This window comes from Maniola hyperantus, chromosome 12, assembly GCF_902806685.2.
Source record: "Maniola hyperantus chromosome 12, iAphHyp1.2, whole genome shotgun sequence".
Taxonomy (NCBI): Eukaryota; Metazoa; Arthropoda; class Insecta; order Lepidoptera; family Nymphalidae; genus Maniola; species Maniola hyperantus.
Window position 1 is genome coordinate 5,270,419 of NC_048547.1, and position 22,246 is coordinate 5,292,664.

Below are 22,246 nucleotides of genomic sequence, written 5' to 3' on the forward strand. Positions count from 1 at the left end.
AAATGTCAATTTGTTTTGTTTCATTAAAAAATCTACTGTAGAGACCGCGTAGCTGTATTGCTACGCGATGCTACGGCGCTCGCTCAGCTTGAATTAGCACTTAATCAATGTAATGGGGTTAAGCGGTAGGAATCACGGTGAGTGTGCTGTGGCTTGTCAGCCACACCTAACTTATGAAGTAACTATATCTTACCTCATGATTAATGATAATACACCTAGAGGTTCAGGTCTTTGTCTTGCATCATTTGGTCTTAGTCTGTGGTCTTAGTAAAGTGTATAATAGACATAGGTACGGCGGATACGAAAATATTTCCGCACTTTTCATATTTTATCAAATTATTTTAGTGATTTTAGTGCCGTCAGCACGAGACTGAAGTTTCGAGCTGATGGAAAAATTTTTTTCGGCTGACGTCAAAATGCCGTCATTTCGATGTTAATGAGACATAGTTCCAGCGCAATAGCAATTTGCGGGACTTATTTCATACATACACTTTTATTATTAAAGTTTCACAAAGAGATCTCTGGCATTTCAATTTATTATCCCCTTTTTCAATGTCCGTTTTATTAACCGTCTACAATATACATAAAATGAAAAAATTCAAAGGAAAGTGACATATTTTACATTCAATTTCAAGAAAAAACTCCAGGTGGATGCAATTTTTCCGTCCGCTTAAAACACGTGAAAAGCTCTCTCTTTATTCATTCGCTTAACATTTCACAAGCTATACGTTACCTCCCACTTTAACGGTAAGTAAGTAGTGTTTCTCATTTAAAATTAAAACACCTTATTGAGTTTCTGAGTTAGTTAATTTCTCCTAGCATTCACTCGTTACTATTGTTAGTAAAAAGTCTTGAAAATATCGTGAATAGCTTTTTTAATATGTACACATTTTCTTTTTGTTAATACCGTACTTTTATAGTAGGTGCATAGTTTATTTTATTACTTATGTAGTCAGTAATGTGGTGTACAGTTGCCATTTGTTATTTATAATATTATAGGTCAGTATGCTAGCGAGTCTAGGGACTCGCCCCAGCTTCGCACGGGTGACGAATTTTTCAGACTTAATTCACATTATCATCATAATTAGGTATGTTTATAAATTAAAGCATATAATCTACTCGGATAATTCTACTTTCTATTGGTGAAAACTGTATGAAAATCTGTTCAATGATTTCTGAGATTAGCCTGAACAAACACGAACTCAACGCCGCCGGGGAGTTTAATTTGAAATACATGTTAATACATATTATGTACCTAGTGATGTATTACCAAAAGTTCACGGATATAAACATCTTGGCTTTTCTTGAATATTTAAGGAGCGCTTTTAAAAGACTGGTCTTAGAGATTTAGTTTACTTCTGAAAAGGCTTCTTTATTAATTCATTAAAATGTTCAGGACTTTCATTTTCAAAGGCAAAGGTTAATAAAATTGTTTGGTCGGTTAGAGAACTAATGAGTTTTTAGAATAACATTATCATGATGAAATCTTTAGCTTTATTTCTTAACGAACCATAATAAAATTTTATGAGGAAACTTAGGAATCTCATTAATTTTAGCGTGAATTTTTAATGTGCAAAATTCTTTTTAACTTTTTCCGATATTATTTATTCAGATAACTCAAAGTATGCACAGGTAATTTTTTGTGAATAATAAAAACGATTAGACACACTGAGACTTAGCTCTTTTATATCTTTTTATGATAGACTACAATTGACCAGTTTCGTTTAAAGCTGAATAAAAATAAAAATAAATAAAAATCATGATTTCTTAAATTATTCTCTATAATAATTAATTCTAGTCGCATAAACTACAGCTATACAAAAAATTACATCATTATATTACTACAGTCCAAGACCTTATTGGCCTGCCCGGACGGGTTCCGCCGGGTACTTTACACCTAAAATGCGAAGTGCACCTGGCCTGGCACTACTGACTAAGCTGGAAGTAGCCGAAAAATCATTTTCCAATTTAGACGGAACAGCAACATAAAAATAGATTACAGTAATAAAAAGCTTTCAATATGTTTGTACATTATTAATAATTTGAAAGAATATACTCGTATATCTCTAGTATCCAAAGCCAAGTAATTTAAATTTTATCGTTATCGTTATACGTCTACTTTTACAATAATAATTTGCAATAATGGGCCCCATCTGCGCGGTGACAATCTCGTGCTTCTTTGACACTTCTATACTTAGTTTGATTTCTGTGAGTGGTGCTCATTAGGCCGAGCGCACTTTGGATGCATTTTCGTATGAATTGGACTCGTGCGCGTTCGTACATATTATGCACATGAGTCAAATTCGTAAGAAAACGGCGTGTCACTTAAATGGCGCTCGGCCTTAGGGAAAGCCTATGTCTAATCGTGGATCTCCAAATAATCCATGGACGTGATGATACGAGAACATGGGTGTCTTTTTCTATCGTTCTTCTTAACCACAAGGTTTCCTTAAAGTGAAATCTTAAAATTATTTAAATCATTCAAAGATTAACAAAATTATATAGGAATCACTTTGCATTAGCAAAGATTATCTCTCAGAATTGAAGAGCAGCTTAGACAATATAATTTAAGTGACATAAACAGTGAGTTTTAATCAGGGCATCATCCCAGAAAATTAATAAGTAGGACCACTCGTTTTCTAAAATCTTTGTGTGTTAGTAAACATAATTTCCTGGCAGTTTAATTATTTCTCTAATTGCTCCGAATTACTTTTTGAATTTTCCAAATGTGTTCGCAATTTATTTTGGCAAAATGACCATGGTAATTTTAATTATCTGCTTACCTTTTACCTACTTATATGCGTATTAGGTATTTTGTATTAGGTATACAAGGTAGATAATCAAAATTAAACCATATAAAATAAAACCATTAAAGTGCTAATTAAGATGCAGTTTCATACATCTTCTACATTCATCTAAATAATAATATATAGGTAGGTACCTACAATGGAAAAAGCTAACTGACTAACTGACTGATCTATCAACGCACAGGCAGAATTTTGACTATTGTGACGTAGACATCCGCTAAGGAAAGATTTTTGAAAATTCAACCCCTAAGGGGGTAAAATAGGGGTTTGAAATTTGCGTAGGTAGTACACGCGAAGTTGCGTATATACCTAATTATACTGTGACTACGTCATAACAGCTAAGTAAGGTAGTAAGTAATCTGCATGTCAAACAGAACGATCCGTTCCAGTTGTGCGTTGATACGTCAGTCAGTCAGTTACCTTTTCCTTTTAAATATTTAGATTTCTTTTATTGGTTTTATTCGTTTACTGAAAAAAAAAGTTGTGACCAACCCGGATTCTTTATTGCGGGTCATTGACTACTACTCACATTAATGCTAAAGTAAAAAAAGTTGTAGCGGGAAAGATGAGGATTGCTGTAGGCAATTTCCTCGACTAGCGAGGTTTCCGCCGTGCAACACCCGCCCTCACCAAATAGGGATCATTTTCCATAATTCTTATTTTTTGCTTTGTTTAACTTGCCAAAAACATTTACCAAGATTCTTTCGTGATTTAACTTGTTACATCAAGTGAAAATATTCACCCAATTAGGTAATTTAAATATTCTTTAACCAAATAAAAACAAGTGGTGATTATTTGTTAAAATGTCGCGTCGACCTTCTAGTCGTAGGTCTGGATTACGACTTTAGGCACGCACCTCTTTTTGGACCTTTGTGAATTTTAAGCAATTAAAATATATCAGTTATTTTAACGGTGAAAGAAAACATCGTGACGAAACCTGTATGCTTCAATATAATAATAATTTCAAAGATATGTGAAGTCTGCCAATCTGCCCTTGGCCAGCTTGGTGGATTATGGCCTAACCCTACTCATTCTGAGAGGAGCCCTGTTCTCAGCAGTGAGCCGGCGATGGGCTCCAACTTCCAAATTCCAACACTGTTATATTATAAATAATTATATAGATTATTCGATTCCATATAATAGGTATTAACCGTCCAACAAATAAACCTGGAATAGCGGTGGAATAGTTATACTCTGTTTTGTCTTTCTATGTCATGAGTAATTTGACATTTGAAGGAAAAAGACAAAACAAAGTATAACTATTCCACCGCTATTCCAGGTTTATTTGTTAGAGGGTAAGAGTTTTTAGTATCTATACATACAATAGGAAATATTGATTTAGATAAATTACATTACTATCGAGTTTCACTCTTTGGCTCTACATAATATTTATCCGTAATATAATCTACCATATTAGTCTCGGAATTGGAGATACCTACATCCACATTCGTATTTTCGTAATATGATTTCTGTGACATGGAACGTTTCCAAGCACCTTCTCGGTAATATTTTCAAATTCAATTTATCCGCACCGCCCCAGTACTTTGTTTAATATACTTACTTACTCAGTGGGTGGCACCGACACCGTGTATTCTATGTAGGAAACAATGTGGCCCGAGAGGCTAAGCAACAATTTGAGGAGGTGCTTGATAAAAGCTGAAATGTTTTATAAGTTGGATAACTAGCAAAATAAACCTGCCAGACAGTCCGTCTGAGTGTTGAATTTCAGTTGGATTTACCATGATTTTGGAGAGATTTACTCGCATGCCTAGTTATGTTGTTTGATTTAATATAAATCGAACAACACAAAACTCATAGTATGACTTCGTCCACGTGGATTTAAGTTTATAAAATCCCGTTACGTTACGTTACGTTACCTGAGTAGAAAAAAAACTGCTGAATACTTAATTTTTTAATAATTGTAAGTTATAAATTATATAAAAAAATATAAATATAAGTTTGCTGATAAAATTAAAAGAAATAGATATTTCATAGAAAAAAGTACCTACCTAAACAAAATAAGCAGACATTACTTGGATCAGGAAACAGGCTTTTTTAAAGTTGTTTTCAGAAATGCACCAGAATAATAAAATAGGCTGACCAAAAATACCTAGCATATCGACCTAAAATTAAAAATAACCTATTTATGGGTTATTTTTGAATTTCAACGAGAAACGGATCATCCGTATCCCGTTATGAATTCTCTTATTTATTCTGACCAGTTCACCAATTCTCACGTAACGCCGAACGTTAGGTACAAACTTTCAACTCCTATTAAGTACCTAAGCATCTTTTAAGAATTGCCCAAAGCCTCTTGGTGTATAATTTTATAAAACAATGTTCGATGCATGTTTAAACAGGTTAACGCGGGCTCCAGAGATGATGCGCTGTACCGCGCGCCGCACCGTTAATTAATTTAACATAAATCAAACTTTATTTCATTACACTGTATTGTTTCAGTTTAGAGGTAGAGTAATAAATTACTAAAACTAGCTTGTATACGAATAACAAGTTCTTGGAAAACGTGAGAGTAGGAGCTGTTTGTTAGTGATGGTAAATCAAACTAGATTTTGTTTCTGGATTCGCGCATTGTGAAGTCTATTGAACTGATTCTGGTTTGAGTAGGAGCGAGATACCTATTATAAAATTGCCGGCTTCCAAACTGCAAAGGGGTTGACTCTATCGATCCAGAAAATAGAGATCGCTTATACACTAATTTTCGTAACAAAAGGCACTAGTAACAAGGTCTTGAGAAACGTTACGTTACGGAAGCTCAGTAATGATGGTAGGTAAATCAAACTGGATTTTGCTTATGGCTTCGTGCATGTGATTTCTATAACCTATTAGACTGATTCTGATTTAAGTAGGAGCGAGAATTATTATAAGATTGACTGCATTTGATGACATTAATGGCAAAGGGATTGACTGAAAATAGAGAACGCTGATCCACGCAGTTTTGTAAATTAAGGCAATTCTGTTACATTTTTATTTATTTATTTATTATTTTATTTATTTATTTTATATCTTATTAGAACGGCAGTGCCACTTACATTAACTAGATGATTAATAATAAATTTAAATACAAGAAAAAAGACATAAAATACAAAACGATAAAAGATCAAAGAATTTTGAATATGTACGCTGAGAACATTGAATGACATATTCATGTAATGCTCTCAGCGTACTTCAGTAACTCCCGAACCAGTATTATAGACCCATAATTAAATGGGTCCCATTGAGCATTATTGTCCAAAAGCGCGTTGAACGATGCTAATGAACGGGGTATAGGTGACATAGATCTAGCAACAGTGCGATGATGTGGGACCACGAAAAGTTTATTTTTTCGTGGACGAAGATTACTATTGGATTCAGGGACACGTATGCGACACAGTTGGTCATGAAGTATGATAATACAGTCTCTACATTAAATTTACTGATGGATCCTAATCATGCATTTATGCACTTAGCATCAGTTTCCATGTGACTGGACTAAGAGCCTACGAAGACCAGACCTTCGTTGTTTTATAAAAGCTGAAGGTTTCTCTGCGTATTGTGCCCAACACAGGGAAGAACGATCAGCAACTATGAAGTTTGGATCATGTTGGCTATAGAGTCAGACCCTCGCGGGCTCTCTCTCTCTAGTATGTTGGTTAGTAATAATTACATTAGGCACATACTTACTTAAACTTATATATTTTTGGCATCGGAATAGGTACATCTATCTATACCATAATATAATGATATAAGTAAATAGTAGAACATATTTACAAAATCGGTTAGATGGAACGCTTCCAAACGTCGGCGATATTTTCCAAATTCAATTTCTCTGCATCGTTCCAAGCCTTTGTCTAATGTTCTGCAGGTGTACATCACCTCTACCACAGCGTAAGTATATTTACCTAATATACAGTGAGACGACGCCCTTGATGTTTGTGGATGAGCTAAGCTTTCGGCTGACGCACATACACACTCATATTATTATTATCTTAACGACTAATCCACTACTCGTAGGTACCTACTAACAAACTAACTAGCTTTGCAAACTAAAAAAGTTTTAAGGGAAAACAACAACAAATTGAAATAGTAAGTACATTACAGTCTAGGCCTGAAATAAAGCGATTACTGGCCGAGTATTTTTGGAAGGCCGAGGTGAAGTCGAGGACTTCTTAAGTGATTTTGAAAGGACGAGGCACCAGCCGAGTCCTTTTGAACTAAACGAGGGTGGTAATCGTCATTTCGGCCGAGACTAAGTATAGTACTTTTCTCCCATTTGCGAGAAAATTAAAAAAAAACAAAATGGAAGAAACACAGTTTTAATTCATATGAAAATGTATATGCATACCTTTTAATATCTACAAGTAAAAAAATATTAGTAAAAAAAAGAAGATACATTTTAAAAATTAAAACAAAATTTTAAATATATTATTAATAAGTCAGAATATTAACAAAAACAGAACTTCGTCATCAGTATGAAACTGTCCAGCAATTTCCATTTCCTTTTGCAAATTGCTGTCGTGCGGCCAGTAAAGACCCGATAGCGGTCCTCTGTAATGAAATCCTTTTTTCAGTAAAATAGCTAATTCCAAGCAAGTGGGAGAAAAGTTGTTTACATGTAACAATTTTACTACCTAGGTAGGTAGTAAAATTGTTACTTACATGTTAATTCTATAGTCCCTTAGTCCTATTAAATGATCATTGGTGTAAAAACAACCTCCCAGTTAAGTAGGTAACCAAAAGCCCATCTAGCAAAATTGCCATCCGCCGCTCATTACCTACAGAGCCGCCGCCGCCTCATCCGATATCCCCGTGCACGTGACTAAAGGAAATTGAAATCTCTATCGGTTAATCGAAATATTGAATAGTATCTAAAAGTAGAAATTTTTAATTATTTCACTGAACGAGCAAAGCTCTTCACAAACCATAATTCCATTTTATTAATTCAACCGTCCATCATAAGCTCATAAGGTATATAAATACGTCCAATAAGAAAAGAAAACTAGAATATTTTGGAAACCAAAAAAACTTTAAACACAACAAATGAGGCCTGAGTCGCAGAAGGATATGGTAGGTATGGGAGAAGCAAAATAATAACTCGTAGTAAATTCTGTTTTAAGTGACTACCTAGATACGTTTTACTTAGATAATATTATAATATAGTCGTAACGAAAAAATTAGTTCTGCATACGTATCTGCTAATTAGAATAAAAAAATAAAGATTCCGACGAAATGAGAACCTCCCCCTTTTTTTGAAGTCGGTTAATATTACTAATCGCTACCCATATCCATACTAATATTATAATCCATACTTAGTATTATAAATGCGAAAGTGTGTCTGTCTGTCTGTCTGCTAGCTTTTCACGGCTCAACCATTCAACCGATTTCATAGGTACTTAATATTATAAATGCGAAAGTGTGTCTGTCGGCCTGTCTGTCTGTCTGTCTGCTTGCTTTTCACGGCTTAACCATTCAACCGATTTTGACGAAATTTGGTACAGAGATAGCTTTGCATTCCGGGGAAGGACATAGGCTACTTTTTATCCCGGAAAATTGAAGAGTTCCCACAGGATTTTTAAAATCCTAACCCAACGCGGACTAAGTCGCGGGCATCATTTAGTTATAAATAAATGCGAAAGTACGTTTGTTTGTTAGTTCATTGGTATGTGCCCTTTAATCACGTCGCAACGGACCAACGGATCGGCGTTGTTTTTTTGCATAGGCATAGATCTAGCTAGACTCTAGAGAGTGACATAGGTAACTTTACTCATCTGGCTGCCAGTGAATGAAGCAGCGAAAGTCGCATCGTGCAGATTTAATTTTTCCAGGTACAGTTTTGGCAGAGCAACTTAATTCCGGGGTCACGTTTTATAAAGTGAAACTGAGGGTTTTAAAAAATCGCTGTTGTAATACAATATACTAGCGGACCTGCCTTGGAATTTCTTAGGGAGTATCTAGGTGCATATTTTCTTCTCATCTCTTTCTAAACCCAGTGTCCAGTGGCTCGAGGATAAGAACTCGCATAATTAAGTAGGTATTTGACTACATCAAAAATAAATTATTTCTTAGTGATTATTAAATAGCGGATCTTCCAAAATACGTAAAATCCACGTCCTTTGTTAGTTTCAAATGTAAAAGCCATTTTTAAATTATCGATTACTTTAAAAAAGTAGGTACGTCACATTCCATAGAACCGTAGAACCATAGGTATTTCATAGAATCTCGCATACTACTGTAAGCGTGCATTTTGACGTTTTTAAAAAAAAATACTGATTTGACTAGTTTTCAAATACCGTATTATTTATACGTCAAATTCCTAACCAGTAAGTTCGTAGCCAGAGTTGTAAACTCAAGCTAAACGCACTATGACCCTTGCCCTTCGTTGGCTATAACTTCTTGGCAAAAGTTGGCAATATTTTAGAAACGAATATCACAAGAGTCTCCAGAGCACTCGATCGCGAAACAGGTAGAGTATAATGATTAGATAACAAAAAATAGGGCGATTTTTCAAAAGCCGCTTTTACAGAACCATCTTATTATGAGCCAGCACGGTTTGCTACTTGAACACGTTTTCAACAAATTCTAAACATCCGATTTTCGTCTGCTTAAGTATTAGTTTCTCTTCTAGATACATAGATACAAATTCTTTACTGCCACCAGACAGATACCACCTTATGCGATCAAAGGGACAGACATACAGCATAGTGATATTGATAGAGCTCCCTTTTACCCTTTGGGTACAGAACGCTAAAAAGTGGCGATTTCTTAGTTGTTAAAGTCTGGAGTCTGGGCTTCGATCCCGAGCACGCACCTCTAACTTTTCGGAGTTATGTACGTTTTAAGTAATTTTAACTTTCTGTAACGGTAAAGAAAACATCGCGAGGAAACCTGCATGTCTGAGAGTTTCCATAGTGTCCCCAAAGGTGTGTGAAGTCTGCCAATCCGAACTTGGCCAGCATGGTAAACTATGGCCAAACCCTTCTCATTCTGAAAAGAACACAGATCTCAAACTGGTGGGTCTTGAAACTTGAAAATAGGTTGGTTTCATCTAAACCCCCATTTCGGAAAGATTTCTAGAAATTCAAGTTCAAGGGTTTTCCCTATTAAATCATTGCTAGTAGGTATCTACTTATAGTTATCAGTCCGAGACCTAGTTCGATAAACGCTTTCAATCTACGCAAAACCCCTTTCAATAAGTACTTTAGGGTTAATTGATAAATGATGGGGTAGAACTTCGGAGTCAACCAGCACAAACTTAGTTTTGTCAACTAAATCTCAATGAGACTTCATAGAAACTTTCACTATGTATAGGTTACGAGAGTACAGAGCTAAATTATTTTACTAAACATAATATCCTAAATTATTATACTCGTGGATAAGGTGTTGACATGGTGTTGATGGCAGCTATATTAGAGCTAGACCCCAGGAAAGGTATTTATAAAGCTAGACCCCCGACAATGGTATTTAGACGACTTATTTCGTATTTTAGAATTTAGAAATCTCGTGGTATTTCAGAATTTTAAAACATTTTACATTACAAAATCTTTTCATAAAATTAGTTCTACTTATAATGCGTAAACATTTTCGTGAATTCAATAGGTAGGTAATTGAAATTTCAGCGCGTAAGATTCAATACGTCCTCACTCCTCATGTATAAAGTGGGACGATTATAAATTACTAACGAAGTTTGTCTGCCTGGGTGACATGAAGGTGTAAATGGAGGCAAATTCGTCAATTTATATGCGGAACAGGCGCCTTTGAGATAGCTTTGATGTCGGCAGCTATGGAGAAAATTCTATCTGTTACCTCCAACGGACTAATTGAGATATATCATGAATCATGATGTTTGATGACTTCGAAACTTAAATGTTTAGTTAAGCAGAAGTTACTATCATCATGATGAACCCATCGCCGACTTACTACAGAGCATAGGTCTCCTCTCACTGTGAGAAGGGTGTGGCCATGGTCTACCACGTTGACCATGCGTGGATCGGCAGACTCCACCGCCTTTGCGATTATGTAGAACTCTCAGGCATGCAGGTTTCCTCTCGATGTTTTCCTTCACCGTTAAAGCGAGTGATAGGTATTTGATTTCTTAAAAACGCACAACTCCGAAGAATTAGAGGTGCGTGTCGGGGATCGTCCCTTGGCATTCCGAATGGAGGCGAACGTCATATCCACTTGGTTATCACGGCCTTTTTTCACAAGTATTATTATAAACTGCAATTTATTTACTTACAACTTTGAGCCTGTAGCTACCAGTCGTTTCATTGTGAGCTTACCTGAAAGTAAAAGTCAAAATTAAGTACTTAATATTTTTACTCAGTATTATGAACCATTGACTGTGATGCTATCATGGGAAACGTGGTCTAAAAGTAACAGACCGAAAGACCTTTTCGCATGTATTAAATTAGTATGTTTAAAGATAGTATGGATAAAGTCCCCACTAAATCAACCTGGGATTGGACTTAGGATATATCGTAAAATAATATCATACACTATGGCGCCAATCAGGTAGTTTTCTTTCTCTTGCCCTTGTCACATTTCATTTGGGGTCAAGCCTCCTTGTACGTAAGCGCCAGGACTTTTGTCCTAGGTTATCATTGGCGAGATGTTAAGGGCTTTAAGGTTCCTGTCGACATTAGACCACCATGAGACTAGGGGGGGGGGGGGACACTTGACTCCACTACTTGACTACACTGAATAATTCGAAATCGGTTATGTATGGTTGTTTAAATGTCTCACTTTTTAAAATACACTTTGCTATACCTAGTTTTATATTAAATCTTTGTCAAAATAACTATAAAAGGTTAGACAACTACATAATTTATGGAAGTCTATTAAAAAAAAGTACGGACTACTTGTTTGCATTCAAAGTTTTAAAAGCTGTTTAAGTGTTATTTGTCAAGGGGTCCCGACCGGCCACAACTGACCTGAACACGACAAATCACTTAACTTATTCTACACTCTATTTGCTGACGCTGCGACGTCTCTCAGCAAACTTTTGCCTACTCTTTTTGTCGCCTGATTTACTGTGGCTTAAATAAAGATTTATTACTCATTGTAAAAGCAAGTTTGGGAACAGTTATCTTCTGTAAAGTTAAAATGAATTCAGCTATAATACATTATGCTGGAGTGTACTTGTTACAGGTGTATCTGTGCTACTGTTAGCTTAGCAACTACAGCAAGTTAATAAACGTGACCAATGCCAATTATAATTAGGTACGTTAATCTGACAGAAATATCAATTATCTATTATATAAAAGGAGAAGCTGACAAACTAACTGACTGACTGACTTACTAAATGATCTATTGACCCACAGCTCAAAGTAGTAGACGGATCCGGCTGTAATTTGGCATTCAGCTATAGCTATTATGACGTAAACGTCCGCTAAGAGAGGATTTTTGAAAGTTCAACCCCTTTTAAAATAGGGGTTTGAAATTTGTGTAGTCCACGCGGATGAAGTGACGGGGATAAGCTAGTTAATGATCCATTCCAAATGACAGTTTGTTGGTTTTTTCATATTTTCATAGTAATAATTTGTATGTTCGTGAAAACTGCAAAGCTTAGCGGTAACTTTCCATTTCAATACGCATTAAATATGTATGTACTTACGTATTATAAAGTATTAATATTAATTTACCTCTACAACGTACCTACAAAGTAATAACGTCCCTGATTGTTATAATATTACAATGGCAGAGAACGTAGAGTGAACCAATATTTGACTATGAAATTAATTTTACTTTAGGTAAGGTCGTAGACGTCCGACTCAGTCTTTATCTTCTTCTAAATATATAAAAGGAAAAGGTGACTGACTGACTGACTGACTGACTGACTGACTGATCTATCAACGCACAGCTCAAACTACTGGACCGATCAGGCTGAAATTTGGCATGCAGATAGCTATTATGATGAAGGCATCCGCTAAGAAAGGATTTTCGAAAATTCAACCCCCCAGGGGGTAAAATAGGGGTTTCAAATTTGTGTAATCCACGCGGACGAAGTCGCGAGCATGAGCTTGTCTCAACTAAAGTCTAGTACACATACGTGTGTATTTCATACATGCATAATTAAGTACTGCATCAGTGCATGTGATCACAATTGTTATATTTTAATTATCTGACTTGTACTGTGTGCCTCATCATAATCAACATCTCAACCAATCAGAGACCTTCTCAGAACGAGATTGGCAGACTTCACACCGTTGAGAACATTATGGAGAACTGTCAAGCATGGATGTTTTCCATCACCGTTAATAAAATAAATTAAAATTCACTTGTTTTTACTAAACATATCTGGCATATTTGATTTCTTATGACGTCATAATATTATAGCCTACACATGGGACGCTGCCTGTGACAACGAAACCTCAACGCATAACGAGTACTTAATTTGAGAGATAAGAGAGTACACCATGTACTTAAATCCTATCTGCAAACACATCCACAACCGGGCAGACGGTCATACAACGATCTATATTTTATTAAATAGTTAAAAATAATAAAGATTAGGTAAAATATACTAAGTAGGTACACTGCAAAAATACAACTGCAGAAAGTGAAATATCTGGTAAATACCTGGACTACTCCGCAGGCATTCAAATCACTGAGGTTTGACAATTTAGAAAAGAGAGTTGGAATACTGCTCTACTCGGCAGTACCTATTTGTATACCCGGAAAATTCAATTGAGTTTTTCGAGAAATTATACAAGACTGACGCAGTGACTTGGTGGCATCCTCTTTATTCAACGTTGTTATGTTTCAACAGCTATGAGCTCAACCATGAACAAAGCACAGTGCATACGTGATGTTGATGTTAACCATTCACAATTTAATCTGGTAGGTATATTATTCATAGTTCATTCATAATTTAGTCTAATATAAATCATTCCTCATCCCAACGAGACAAAAATGTGTTCCGCCTTATAAATAGCGACTCGTGTAACTCAGATTGCAAGTGTCTGCTTACACGGAGGTAAACTGTTAGAAACGCGATGCCCGTGACGGAACAATGGGTGTAATCTAAAAATGGAGGAAAAATAAGCGACCCGAGTAGAAAACTTACAACAGAAGGGGAGCTTGCGCGGACGTAATAAAATTAAACAGGGGTTTTCTAATGGACGTAGTGGAAGTAAGGAATGACGGTGAGAAATTGAATATACTCGTAAAAGTCTAAAACGAGCACCTCGTTGATGTAAAGCGCGAATTAAGTAGTTCATTTTTAAGCACACTTGTTGAAAAACCTCCGCTGAGGTCATTGCGCATCGTGTTATGATCTTCCTTAGTCTCTGCCTTAGCAACTTTAGATAATATCATTGGCAAATCGTAGGTCTGTGAGTAATGTACTCATCGTCATCCTCATCAATCAATTGACGTCCACAGCTGGACATAGGTATCTTGTAGGGACTTCCACACGTCACAGTCTCTACGACTCGTTTGATGGTTCTGCCCAGTGCAGCAGTGGAGGGTCTGTAAACGCTGCGCTTTGCGATGCGAGGTTCACGGGGCTTGGATGTACTCATAGTGTAATAGAATGGTAGCGCCACACTTTAAAGCGTTAGTCGAACCTTCACTATAGATATATTAACGACATAAATACAAGTGATATGTGATTGAAAATTCTTACAAAAGAACTGGCAACGGCAAAATTTTAAACTTATCTAAAAGAAAAATAGCTCTCAAAATATTTTTCTTACTCCTCTGAATATTATGTCAATGAGTTGTTTTATATTTACATCACAATCAAGAATTAATTACTTTTCAAATCTGTTTCAAATAATCGCAGAGAATCTCAAAATTAAATTTAAAGTCCTAAAATACCGCAGTAGGCTATTATTGGCCGATACTAAAGTCAAGTTATTGTTTTAATGATTCTCCATTACCTTCAACGGTCCTAAAACGGTACGGACTTCGGTAATTACGGTAATGGCCCTCACCAAATAATGGACACTAGAAAGTTTACACTCTCTGAAAACTTTTAACGAGTTTTAGAGGTCGAATCGAGAAAAATAGCCGGTGTAGCTAACGGATATTTATTGTAGCTAACTGACAGATAGCCAAAGCACACAAGCTATTTTCTGCATCGTGAACTTTCGATTAGACCGGTGAGCGCTAATCGGGAGCCAATTTACTGATTTAGTAATCCGAAGCACGATCAAGTTACATATTATTATTATTAAGAATGAATTTTCTTGTCCCCGTCCATATCTTCTTTCCTGAAGTGTATAGGTATTCTTAAAATTGCATTTTTCAAGTAAGTTAAAATTAAATTTTCTTAAAAAGTTAACATTATTTTCGGTAAAATAAAATTTCATTGATAAATTACTGAATATTCCTACAATAAATCCATAAATACGTCATGATGCTATAATAATAGAGTAGTGAGAGCAAATAAATGGTGTTTGATAGAGAAGTTTGTTAGGCGCGATCTTTGAGTTAGCACCTTACCGCATTTTGTGTCCAATTCAACGAACTCTATGAACTATGATTTCGATTGTTCAAATAACATAAACACAGATTCATAATAACTAAATACCATGGAAATGGTAAATGTGTAGCTTATCGCCGCGCATAATACAATATGTCTAGTAAAACATTAGTACAGTAGGTAATTATTACCTTATTGTAAAATTAAAATATTTATTTGGATAGCGTTACAGTTTAATCATAGACTTTTTGAGTTTAATCAACTTTGCTTTCAATGTCGTAGACATCATATTCTTTCAAAATAATTTTGTATGAGTTGCTAAAAGTTGGCGACAAGCTAGCGGTTTTATTTCTATTGCCTACTTATTTAGAATTCTGTGAACAAGTGTAAGTTTGGCAAGCGGATAAGGGTTAAGCAGGGTACATTTAAAATACGTATGTAGATAAACACGTCTATGCCTATTCCTCAAGTGTTTACTTCAGACATCAGTAATGTACCCAGTACGAGAGTAAAATATAATGTAATACGTGTACGTTCACAGAAAAACTTGTTGGTAAGAGATTGGCTCCTTTTCTCGTACTTCTGTACCTTTTATTGTCTCATCATCATCATGATCAACCCATCACCGGCTCACTACACAGCGCGGGTCTCCTCTCAGAGTGAGAAGGGTTTTTGGCCATAGTCTACCACGCTGGCCATGTGCGGACTGGTAGACTTCACACACCTTTGAGAACATTATGGAGAACTCTCAGGCATGCAGGTTTCGTCAGGATGTTTTCCTTCACCGTTAAAGCAAATGATATTTAATTAATTAAAACGCACCTAACTCCGAAAAGTTAGAGGTGCGTGCCCGGGATCGAACCCCCGACCTCCGATTAGAAGGCGGACGTCCTAACCACTAGGCTATCACTTTATTGTCTACAACATTATAATACTCTACATCATTATAATATTTAGTGGCGAAGAGTTCATCGTCATCAAACTGCGATATTATACGAGTATTTAACCGATTTCCACGGCTGGACAAAATAGGTGTCTCCAAGTTACAATAGTTTGAGCTGTGTATTGATATATCAATACTTCAGTCATCTTTCCTTTTATATAAGTATTTAGATTACATTACCTATCTATTGGCTAGTATATAAATATATAAAAGGTAAAGCCCAAACTTTTGGAAGGATCAAGCTGAAATTTGGCATGCAGATAACTATTGTGACTTAGACATCAGCTAAAACAGGATCTTTGAAAATTCAACCCCTGAGAGGGTAACATAGGGGTTCGAAATTTGTGCAAGTCACGCACACAGAGTCGCGGGCATGAGCACGGTAATATTATGAGTTAGTTATAAATAAAAACTTGCAATCTAAACGAGCGTTTCTGAACCAGATATCATGAACCATGACGAATGACGGAGCATTTTTCTGACGTTTAATTTCCTCCTGTAAAGTTTTAATTCGTACATAAAGCGAGCTTAAAAGCGCGGCGTCTGGCAAGTTTCATCATCGCACAGATGCGTCGCGGGTAGGAAGCTTACTTTACACACAAAGCCCAAAGTACAAAAGGCTCACTCCATTTTGTGCTTGACAAGCGAAGTCGAGGAATGACGCTTCTCGTTTGCTAGAATGTTAGGAATGCAAACGCGAGGCTGCGCGATCCTAGGTATTTCAATGATACGTGTTATACCTTATAGGTAATATTATTATAGTAGGTAACTATACCTTTTTCCGCGCCTTTAAACCCTGTAATTTTATTTGTTTTTGCGGAACAAAAAGTACCTTTTAGACCATCGTCGTACTTTAAAAAATTTATACACCTTAAGAAGATTAGCTGAACAAGAAAAGCTGTGTGTGTGAAGAAAAAGTGATAGTCTAGTGGTTAGGACGTCCGCCTTCTAATCAGAGGTCGGGGGTTCGATCCTGGGCACCTCTAACTTTTCGGAGTAATGTGCGTTTTAAGTAATTAAATATCACTTGCTTTAACGGTGAAGGAAAACATCGTGAGGAAACCTGCATGCCTGAGAGTTTTCCATAATGTTTTCAAAGGTGTGTGAAGTTTACCAATCCGCAGATGGCCAGCGTGGTAGACTATGTCCAAAACCCTTCTCACTCTGAGAGGAGACCCGTGCTCTGTAATGAGCCGGCTATGGGTTGATCATGTTGATGAAGAAGATTAGTCCAGAAAAAGATTTTTTAATGCGTGTTTTGGTTTTGTTACCTAAAGGAGAATTCACATCTGCTGAGCTGAAGTGGCTCATGAGTCATGAGCCGTACAGCTTGCAGGCGTATAGGTATGGATAAAGGTCTCACAATTTACGTGCAATACGACCAGCCTAAATTATAAGGCAGTTATTTTAAATTCACACTTCCATATTATTTGTTTGTCTAGATTTCTACCTACAGTTTGATTAAAAAAATTAAAAAGTTTTCGTTCTTTTAATACAATCGAACGTTTCTTTTCCATATTGGAAATTTAATCAGACTCGGAATATGCTAGAAATTGAAATCCAAATTAACCTTAAAATGGAGAAATATACCTATCTATATTTGATTAACTGGTGAATAATAAATCTAATTGACGTACCTAAAGAAAGATACGGAGTACTTACGAAATAATACGAAACTTCTTGGAAATAATTCTTATTTCATTCCAGTGATGTTCATAACTCTATGTTTCATTCATCTGGAATTGCTGGTAGCAAAAATTAATTACTTTACTTTTATCCAACTACCTACAATATCAGATAATAATTTATTAAATGTGTTCGGAAATACATTCGACAAAACAATTTCGTTTGCCAAAGAATGTGGCCCTAATTTGTCACAAAAGATCAGTGTGTTACCTTGTAGAATGTTTGTCAATTAGTTAATCGTGATATTAACTAAGACAGCGAAGAATTCAGAATAGATAGATAGAGAAAGTTGCCGCGGAGATGTGCAGTTAGTCATCTGTGATGACTAACTGCACATTGTGGTGCTACGTGGTGGTGGTGCGTATTGCTTGCTTGGTGGCTGCTTCTTCCTGCGTGTTTAGCAGTGGGAGGGCGGGCGGTGCATTTTGCATGCTGCATGTTGCACTATACAGATTCGACCTGTTTCAGCGGATTATAGCAAATTAAGCTTTTGGTTCATTGTATATCATGGACTTCCGCAAAGTAACGCTTGCTTCTATACAACAGAAATGCTAGTTGTTCTATGGAACAAATTAGGATAAAATTATTGTGTTATTTTGTCCGATGACGTCAAGTTTTATGGAATATGGAACAAATGGGACTTACCCAGCTTTACAGTTTAATTTAGGTAGGTACGTCGCTTTGGATGCTAGCTAGAGATCTTTATAATTATTTTTGTACTATTTAGTTGCTCAAATCAGCGAAACGATGTTTCAGTAAAAAAGGTAGAGATTATCTTATTTAGAGTCCTGTGAGTCGTAAATTCTACGTGCCCTGGTCTGCTATGAAACGCTTACCAGGATTAGTGGGGTCCGTTTAATAAGCACGAGAGTAGTAGATGAGTGAGCAGAGACCTAATTTTATAATTTGATGAAAGACTTGTGGGATAACACGTAGATCCGTTTTATTCAAAATCTTTTGATACTGCCTGTGTAGGTAGGTGTCCTGTGTGGAGTATGTTTTGGAAGTATTATAACTTTTAAGTATTCATTAGTGTTGTGATTCAGTACCTACTAAGAGACTGTTAAAACACTGCCCTTTCTTTTTTTTATTCAGATACAAGTTAGCCCTTGACTGCAATCTCACCTGGTATTAAGTAATGACGCAGTCTAAGATGAAAGCGGGCTAACCTGGAAGGAGCAGTTTTTTTGTTAAACCCATGCCCCTTTGGTTTCTTCACGGCATCGTACCGGAGCGCTTAATCGCTTGGCGGCACGGATTTGCCGATAGAGTGGTAACTAGCCATGGCCAAAGCCTACCACCAGACATGACCAAAAATTTAGAAATTATTAAATACCAAACCCCTGCCAGGAATCGAATCCAGGAACTCCCACTAATAACCATTTTAAATAATTGATTAATCTAAAAAAGTACCTACGTCAATATTATGAGACGTTACATTCCGGTATTTCATAGAATATCGCATGCTAAGTGCACCTAAGTGCGCCCTTTTTACGTTTGATAAAAAGTTACTGATTTGACTAGTCAAATACAGTATTGCAGTAAGTATATTTGCGTGATTGAGCATCTAATATGTTTATCTCACAATCGCACCGGCTAGCCCTGAATCGGGTATTATAATTAAACTTGTGATAGACGAAGCTTAATCGCTAGACAGGTGCGCGTGACGCAGGGCAATCTATTTATTGCGGTAACTTTGATGGTCAGGACCGCTTTGTGATGTTATGTAGGTGTTGATGTTACTAGAGCGTTTATTGATTGGTTTTGCAAGTGAAGCTCATTTCACACTACAGGATATAATACTGGGTGTAGCCAGAATGCTGGCAAAAACGAAGATGGGTGATATTACTGATATGCTACCATAAGAAAACCACGAAAAAATAAATAAAAAAATCCTATTATTATGTAAAAGTTCACGATATACTTATTGCAAATAAAACATCTGACTGACGCCAGAGGTCAACGAAAGTTACGTTAGTAGGTCACTCGGAGTCAATGCCGCATCGTAAGCGGGGGCATTGACCCGAGTTTTGCATGATATACATTACGGGTTTGAAAAATACTAAATCACTAAAACTACAAAATGAGAAAAATGGTTGGTATTCGATTGTGTTTAGGTAGTATAACAGTAACGCTAAGTTTTTGCTAACGTTCTGGTTACATTCTGTATATATTACTTACAGTCCGGTCAAAATAGAAATTCAAAGTTACAATAATTCGTATAGAGCTAAAAATTTGTACGAATATTGGGAACACCAATATTGACGGGACTATACTTAAGTACCTAATATAATTTATATCCCGTAGTGTAAAATGAGCTCTCGCGTAAAAACCTGCTATTTAATGCAGCTGGTAAAATATTTTTCGTGTTAATATAGAAATTATTTTTTAAATTTTATGAAAAGTTGAAGGGGAAGAGTGACATTAAATAATAATTTACCATGCCTAAGCAGGGTTGGCATTATTTTAAACAAATATTAACTAAAACTCGTGTTGAATAAAAGTTTAAAATAATAATAAAATAAAGTTTGAAACATGTTTTTAATTGTTTTAATTTTTTTCTTTCCTGTGCCTAAGTGCCTGTGATTACAAATAATTGACTTTTGGTAAGCTCCTATATAAAGTTATGTAATAAAACTTATAGCCCCGTTTTTAGTAGTAATAAGTAGGTATTCTGACCCTGACGAATTTTTAAAACGGCTGAACCGATTAGAACGGGAGTTTTTACTTTTTTGCAAGTAGAAAACAATATACAGAAAATTCTAGACATCTCTGGAAAACAAGCGGTTCTAACGCTATCTATAATCCACGCGAGCGAAGTAAGCATCGGACATAATAATAATTATGTTAGGCATTATTTTACAAACCCTTTTAAAACCCTGCAAACATGGTGGAAAGTCAACTATTTAAGACATGGACGAAGTAGCGAATGAATGCTCTATTATAAAAACACCATTAACAAACACAAGTAGAATGAAACTAACAATGAAAGCAAAAGGCAATCGGCGTGTCTGTAAATAGGAGATAACAAGCGTAGCGCGCGGCGACGCGACGATTCCATGTTCATAGAGGCGTGCCTAATCATGTTTAGTTGCTAAAGCTCTGTAGAGACGAACGTTTATAACATGCCACTGTGTAGGGTAGCGTTTAAAAAGAGGGTCTTAACTCTTCTTTCACCGCTCTGTATGTTTTTTTTAAATTTATTATCAACATACAAAAAAACATTAATATTAGGTAGCACGCATTGCAAAAAAAAACATGCCTACTTATCCTAAAAATTATAAATGTACAATGGGGCCGATTCTTTAGTACACAATCTCTAAACTAAACTAAATTAACAGGTCTAAATCTAGTGCTTTCCTTTTCCGCAAGCAACATTATGAAAGGGATAGCAATAGATTTAGGCGTGACATTTTAGTTTAGTTTAGAGATTGTGTACAATGGAATTAGCCACATTATTTACTAGCTTAATTTTAAAAACAAAGAACAGATAATACAAGGTTAACAAATGAGAATAAAAATACGTATCTACGAGTCTACGTATCTGTGTGTCGTCTGTGGCATCAAAGAGCGCAGATGGATGAACTGATTTGAACGAGGGTTTTTCTTTTCATAAAATCTTTCTGAATTTAAGTACCCAAAACCCATTGGAAATTATGAGTCTATTACTATACTATAACTACTATATATAATATATACTGTGATCTGGGACAGATCTAGTTTACTATGTACAGAAAAACACCAAAAAGCCACCTAGCAAACTTTAAGCTTTTATCAAGCATCTCTTCATTTCATACGTGCTTTCCTCACAAAAGTTATTTTTTACAGTATTTCCAGAAGCAGTCTAAAAGTCATTGTAATTTGTAATAAACCTTATAGCTAAATACTTAGATACTTATTTTTACCTTGTGTTTTCTTTTGGCTTTGTAAAGTGACAGGGACACCCCTATATCGAACCACGTTTATCTTCCCCGAAGATTTCTATTTAGTATCAAACTTCCTCTGTCGGCGTCGATTCGAGTTCGAAATTTATACATACAATAATAATTGAAAGTGATCTACGTGACAAAATACACCATAACTTTTAATGAATCTTCAATAGGTACTTGGACTTTTCGATATCATAACTTTCTTTGTACTAACAATGCGCAGTAATTTATTTTTAGAATAATGTACTATACTACGCACTAATATTGGAAGAGGTTGTTAATCGTGACACTCATCATCAGACTATTTGTAAAAGTGTATTACCTATTTTGAATAAATTATTTGATTTTGACTTTGTGTTCACTGTTGGACAAAAGATCGCAGTTAAGATAATCTAGTGTATAGTTTGCAAGTGTCCCAGTATAATCCATGGCCTTAGTCATCTTTAAGGTATTAGTG

The 22,246-nt window shown here is 35.8% G+C and overlaps 1 protein-coding gene across 8 annotated transcripts in view; it reads right to left on the reverse strand.

Annotated features, from left to right (window-relative positions):
* mub (poly(rC)-binding protein mub) overlaps positions 1 to 22,246 on the reverse strand; it is a 221,409-nt gene that overhangs the window by 76,804 nt on the left and 122,359 nt on the right. The window lies entirely within an intron of this gene.